Raw genomic sequence first — 7,088 nt, forward strand, 5'->3', positions numbered from 1 at the left:
AGTCATCAAGAGTACACGAGTGAGCTTTAGGCGCCGAAAGCGAATACCGATGATGTTACGTTAAATGGTTTTCGCACTGACGCTTATTGACGGCCCAGCATTGAAATCTGCCGCTGTTTGCGAAAAGGTTGCGCTTCTATCACGTGAAAGATTCTCTTCAGTCGTTTCTGGTCCCGTTCTTACAGGATCTTTTTCCAGCCGCAGCGATGACGGAGATTTGTTGTTTTACCGGATTCCTGATATTCACAGTACACTCGTGAAATGGTCGTACGGAAGAATCCCCATATCATCGCTACCTCGGACATACTGTGTCCCATCGCTCGTGCGCCAACTATAACACCAAATTAAAACTCACTTAAATCTTGATAATCTCCATTGTAGCAGCAGTAACCGATCAGACCTGTGTTGTCTTATATAGGCGTTGCCGACCGCAGAGCCGCATTCTGCCAGTTTACATATCTCTCTGTTTGAATTCGCATGACAATACCATTTTCTTTGTCAAAAATGGTTCAAATGGCTCTGAGCACTATGGGACTCAACTGCTGAGGTCATTAGTCCCCTAGAACTTAGAACTAGTTAAACCTAACTAACCTAAGGACATCACAAACATCCATGCCCGTGGCAGGATTCGAACCTGCGACCGTAGCGGTCTTGCGGTTCCAGACTGCAGCGCCTTTAACCGCACGGCCACTTCGGCCGGCCTTTTCTTTGTCGCTTCAGTGTATTTCGTAATGAGGAATGGCCTTTTACGAGGTACCCATCACCAAATGACCATTGCATGCAATTCCCTTCGCAGTGTTCACTCGAAAACTGGAATCTTTTTTGAAAGCCAACGGGTTGTGTTGCGTTTTTGTTGTTTCCATATTTTTGTCCAACTCCTGTACGAATAAACAGCTACTACGACGAGCGCGATTATAACATTGTGATATCCATGGCCTTATACGTCCTGCTGACCACCACGTTTTGGTTGTGGTGTGAACTACTGTAGAAACTCTCTGAAACGGAGGAAATTTTGAGAATAGTGCCACAGTGTTTCCCAACTTCAACCAAATCAGTGTGTTCTTTTCCGCGTAACATATTAATGGCGAGCTTCCATGTTTTCTTTCTCAGGAACTTCTGTATCATTAGTGACGTATCTGAATAGAGTGGGAGTGTTAGAGGGCTGACTGGAAGGCAAAGTAAGGATTTTTGGAGATAAGGGCAGGTAACACATAGCTGAGGGAACACACGGGCGTAGTTGTTCCTACTTGATTCAGTTTCGGGCCACATAAGTGGAGCGGCCAGTTATGCCAGTGTTTTCACTAAAGGACTTGTGACATGTTTACATTTTTGCTTGCTCAAATTAAGTGTGCACGATAGCAATTATCACTGCAACACTTTCCTGTCAATATTACGTGATTATTTTTTGAAGCTAGGTTTTAAACATCAAGCGCTTTCACTCTTTATTATTTAACAGACTTGTATCATCTCCTACATCTTTTTCTATTCACGTTTGCCATCAACACTACGAACAGGACCAAAGCTCATCACTCGCGAATTTAACATTTAATTTTTATTCATCTGTGGTCGACGAGACACTCACGTGAAATAGGAAATAGCAGACAAGTGTGACTTAAATTTCAGAGTACGCACTTGAATAAAACGGGTAGTTCACGTAGGATCGTATCACTGACAGTTGTTTGTTTCCTATGAACCATAATTAAACCATTGGTGTAACTTACTGCAGACAGTCTCTTGGACTGAAGTGTCATTACTACCTTGACTGCAATCATAGGGCGATCTATCAATAGTTATATAATACGACATTGAGAAGCTTGCAGAGAAAGCTGTCGGTACGGTGTTCGCCTTGAAGTTACTGGACTATGAGAGGTTGGGAAACATTATGGTCCTGCTGCTATAAGAAGTTAGGGGAATATGGCCACACGAATGCAGTCGTTGAGTTTCTGTGCATATCGTATAAATCTGTAAATGATGCATAGTATATGTAGTAAACTCCTCATTACCCATTCCTTGTCGACATGTCACTGACATAATGAAGAACTTTCCATTACAAATTACGGTATTCGTTGCGTTAGGTCACTGTCAGTTAAAAGGTAACCTCTTAAAAAACAACTAGAGTAGCTTGTTAGTTACCATTTTGTCCTTGGTTGATACGTTCTGCAGTTTGACGTCAGATATTCATGTCATCTTGAGACGCAACGACTTTCCAGAGTAGACACTGGACTTCTCATGTTCTGTGGTTTCGTGGTTTCTATTTCCAGGAGATAGTAATTGCTATGTCCCAACCCGGACGTATGTCCCTCGTAACACTATGTATTGTACTAATTATGTTGACAGCGTTTCGTATTTGGGTTGGTCAACGAAAACACCTAAAATAGAAGGAGGTCAGTCTTGGAACTATCTTCTGTCCTGTTTCCCATTCTGAGTTCAGCTACCTGACAAACATACATAAAAGTTTGGCAACGAATCAATCTCTACTTTTATCAAACTATTTTTTTAGATTCCTTTCTTAAATTGGCTCTTAAATTTCTGAATAACGTGATGATACCTGTAGTCCAGAAGTATTCAATCTAGCGTCATACAACTGTTAACAAAGGTCTTCCGAGGCATCTTGTTAGCAAGTGTCTGCCTTCCTATCCGCAGTGGTTATGAGCACGTAATTGGGATGAAAACTCGTATTTAAATTCAGCTTATCTGTCAACGCTGTCGTTGACTGCATATACGGCAAGCATCCGACGCAAAAAGATTTCTGTACTGCATTTGTTCCTCTCTCTGTTTTGTTTGAGTTCTAGAGAAAACTGTCCGTGTTCTCAGATTATGTAGTGATCTATCACAGGTACATTTTATGCATGACACAACGGAAACAGAAAGTCTAGGGGACTGATGATGGTACAAATGCGCTGAAAGTTTTTGTGCAAGGTAAGTAACAAAAAAAATTGTGATTTTCATAAAAAGACCGAACCCAAGCACATAAATTTAACCATAACTTGGGCACAGTACCCGCAATTTTTTATCCGTAGCTCACTAAGAAAGCTAATGTTTTTATTTCTTTTCATTCCTGAATGTCCGCTACCTTGCACTTCGTCGTCAGGCCACAAGTGGCCCATCGGGACCATCCGACCGCCGTGTCATCTTCAGTTGAGGATGCGGATAGGAGGGGCGTGCGGTCAGCACACCGCTCTCCCGGTCGTTATGATGGTTTTCTTTGACCGGAGCCGCTACTATTCGGTCGAGCAACTCCTCAATTGGCATCACGAGGCTGAGTGCACCCCGAAAAATGGCAACAGCACGTGGGGGCCTGGATGGTGACCCATCCAAGTGCCGGCCACGACCGACAGCGCTTAACTTCGGTGATCTCACGGGAACCGGTGTATCCACTGCGGCAAGGCTGTTGCCTCCGCTAACTTGCTACCTTATAAATCTGAAAACGACACAAATCGACATGTACTGGGAAAGAAAACTAAATTTTCACCTATCGGTCAAAAATTCACACCCAAAATTTCCTCACATAAACTCACGTTTCCTCGGGAAAGTGTTCCTTATCCACTTCACTTTTGTGTCTAAATTTATATTTCAGCTGGTGACGAGCGATAGAGACGGAAGGGTTTGTAAGTACTGCAATTAATTTACCTAGGCTAACAATTTCAGTCGGAGAATATCACTCTGCTAAGAGCAGAATACATGAGTCTATACAGATTTGTAACACACAATACTACATATTCATCTACTGAATACGCGCCAAAATTTTCTATGAAAAACGGTTTATGATATTTTATTATTTGCAAGTTTTTGTTGCTGAGTACTGTTCATCTATCTGCGATCCTTACCACTAAGAGTGGTAGAAGAAATAGACAAGATCGAACGAAGAACGGGGCGTTTCGTCACGGGATAGTTTAGTCGGCGCGAGAGCGTCACAGAGATTCTGAACAAACTCCAGAGGCAGACGTCACAAGAGAGGCGCTGTGAGTCACTGAGAGGTCTACTGCTGAAATTTCGAGAGAGCACTATCCGGGAAGAGTCGGACAACGTATTACTTTCTCCCACATACAGCTATCGAAATAACCACGACTAGCAAATTCGAGAAATTGGAGCTAATACAGAGGTTCGCCGACAATCTTTCTTCCCTCGTGCCATTCGCAAGTGGAACAGGTAACAGGGAAAGCGTCAATGGTACCAGAAGTACCTTCCGCCACACACCGGTAGCTGGCTTACGGATTATGATGTAGATGTCACATTTTACACCATCTTTGTTTGTTGCTGTTTCCACGGTACCCATCTAGCTTTACAAATATCAGCGTACCATCAAAGAGTCATAACGCACACTAAATTTGTTGAGTAACCAGACACGAATGGTAGTTCACAGCGGCTTGCGTCCTGTTGGACAAAACGCGATTCGTCTAAACTACGGAACACCAGATTCATAACACATGCTACAATTGGCACCAATCGATAAAAGCAGCACGATGGAGCAGCAAACGATTTCTGTTAACTATGTGCCAAACACGCAAGCACCTACGTGATAACTATCACAGAAGACGACTACTGCACTACCTGCGCTTTACGTGGCTCCTGAGGGAAGAGAGTTGAGTCCTTGAGATGGACTTCAGAAGATTTGTAGAGGACCTGAAGATGAAGAGATTCGTGATTTACACTTCATTCGGTGCATGGGCCGTGTCACAAAAGACGACACTTTTACGTCCGTCGGTTGCTGCATGATGGAAGTACCGGTATATACACGCTGTCGCTTCTCTCTATAAATTGACAGCAGGTTATGCACCGATTAGCAATATATCACGAGATCTCGCATTTTCAGTAAAAATAAAGACACTTTAAGAATCAGATATGTACGTCTTGTCATCTAATACGAAATTACTGACGCTTGGCAGTCCGCTTCGTTTCGTATTAATTAAATACATTGGTGAGATTCTGAAAAATAAAAAACCAACTACAGGGACTCGTTATAGCGCTGGAATTATTTAGTCAGTTCCCTAAATCAAACAAATACCATATAAACTGCAAGACGTGTTCAGCAGAGGTTCTTGTCGGCGGTCGTAGAAGGTAGAATAGAAGAAGCGGGGGGGGGGAGGAGGGGGGAAGGGTTGATTGGCAGACCAGACTTAAACTACAGTGAAGTATGTTTACTAACTACATTTTCACTTACATTTTGTATTCGTGGGGATCCACAGCCTCCAGATGCTTAATAAACATAAACGTGGACCGTAGTTTAGGATGTTTAGTTAGTCGTGCGATTGACTAATTTCGACTAAGCGTCATTGTCAAGTACACTTGTAACATCTATATTTCATGTCATTTTCAAATTACTCTCAATATTCGTAAAATGACCGAATATGGCTACTTCTTACTAGCAGTTAAGAATGATTTGAAAATGACGTGAAAAACAGATGTTACAAATGTGCTTGACAAAGACGCTTAGTCGAAATTAGTTAATCGCAAAATTAAATAAACATTTCATTACGGTCTACCACGGACCATTTTTAGGTTTTTTTATATTTTCACTGTCTTTTGACCTGGATGTAAGCCCCCTGCTCCAGTCTTGTCTTTCTAAGGAGATCTGGGCTCAAGCAAAAGATGCGAATTCGTTGTAAAGAACAGTTATCATACGTTGTTTAAAACCTGTAACTTTTACCCTTACAACTTATATAGAAAGAAAAAAAAGCTTCCAGATAATGTTCTCGTGATGTATCCTGAAAATCAAACAGTCAGTTAGAGAGTTACATGGTTTCATTCCTCACACAGACTTCTCTCAAGTCGATGAACTAGTACGAGAGTCTTTCTGCCCAATAAGCGCTTTTTAGGTATATTCTTTAGTCTGGAGAAATTATATGATGGGGTTTGGTTACTTCTCGACCATCATTTTCTAGACGTATTTCATTACCGATTGAGTTGGACTTAGCCGTTTTCACAGCCGAGTTGCATTACAGATGTCACTCCTTTTAGGATAGCTTCTAACAGATTATGGGACACAGTGAGACTCACACTTCGGAGTACGTAGTGTGTACCGTTTGATGCGTCTGTTGAGCTCCTGGAGCTTCATGCGCTTCAAACGTCAGTGATGTGTGTACGGTGACAGGCATCAGAATATGCGCTGCCGTGGTCAGCACGACGGCCCACGACGTTTCTCACTATTCTGTGTAGCCTGTGCGAAGCTGCTTGTCTCTCGAACGTAAATTTAGTCCCTGTGTGCCAAACAGTCGTGTTGTTGACGAACTTTTTCTTTCTTTAAGGAGGTGATGGAATACCGGAAGGAGATTTTCTACTTTCGACGGTTTATGGGGGCATCTTTTTCAACTTCACTAAGAAATCAAACTGTTGACGTGAACACGTTTACGAGGTCAGCATCTTAAATAGACAGCACCAGTCAGCGATCGATGGCGGAAGTCCTTGAGCGCAGTCCTTCAGATCCAGTTTTGTCTCTGCCGCAGTCTTCTAGCTACATGTCGCTGGTGCAACAGGCGCCAACTCTCTTCTCACTGTTATATGTATATTTCCTGAGTGCTCATTATTGCCAGCAGTCTATAAGCCTACCTTACGTTCTACGGTGTTAAGTTGCAATGGTGCGCAAAACTTAGGGACGAAAGTAACTGTCGCATGATGTGTCACTTCCAAGTAACGTAACTGGATGGAACTTGGACCATACATAGATAGAACTAATACAGTATAGTACAGAAGATAAATGAAATAAATACGCAATGAGACGTACGGTAATGACACTTTTATTCTAAGACGATAGTTACACTGAAGCGCCGGCGACTTATGATGGACCTCCAGACACAACAAAAGCGGAAAATGGTTGTTAATAGGATGTGTGATCACCACGGGCAGTAATGACCGCTCTGCAACGTGCTGCCACTCTGCTTACAAGATTAGCACGGAGTTCATGTGGTACGGCTTTCCAGTCCTCAACAAGTTTAACAAACGACGGAGCTGATCCTCCTTGGAACATAAAACGGGTTAGAACACTGTTGCAGAAACAGACAAACAAACATGCCAAATTTAAACGGACGCAAAATCCCCAAGATTGGTGATGTTTTAAAGATGCTCGAAATTTAGCGAGGACTTCAATGCGA

General features: G+C 42.6%; 1 pseudogene; it reads right to left on the reverse strand.

Moving 5' to 3' along the window:
- Positions 1–3,278: 3,278 nt before the first annotated feature.
- On the reverse strand, positions 3,279–3,396 carry LOC126095209 (5S ribosomal RNA; annotated as a pseudogene).
- Between the last annotated feature and the right edge of the window lie 3,692 nt (positions 3,397–7,088).

This window comes from Schistocerca cancellata, chromosome 1 (genome assembly GCF_023864275.1).
Source record: "Schistocerca cancellata isolate TAMUIC-IGC-003103 chromosome 1, iqSchCanc2.1, whole genome shotgun sequence".
NCBI lineage: Eukaryota > Metazoa > Arthropoda > Insecta > Orthoptera > Acrididae > Schistocerca > Schistocerca cancellata.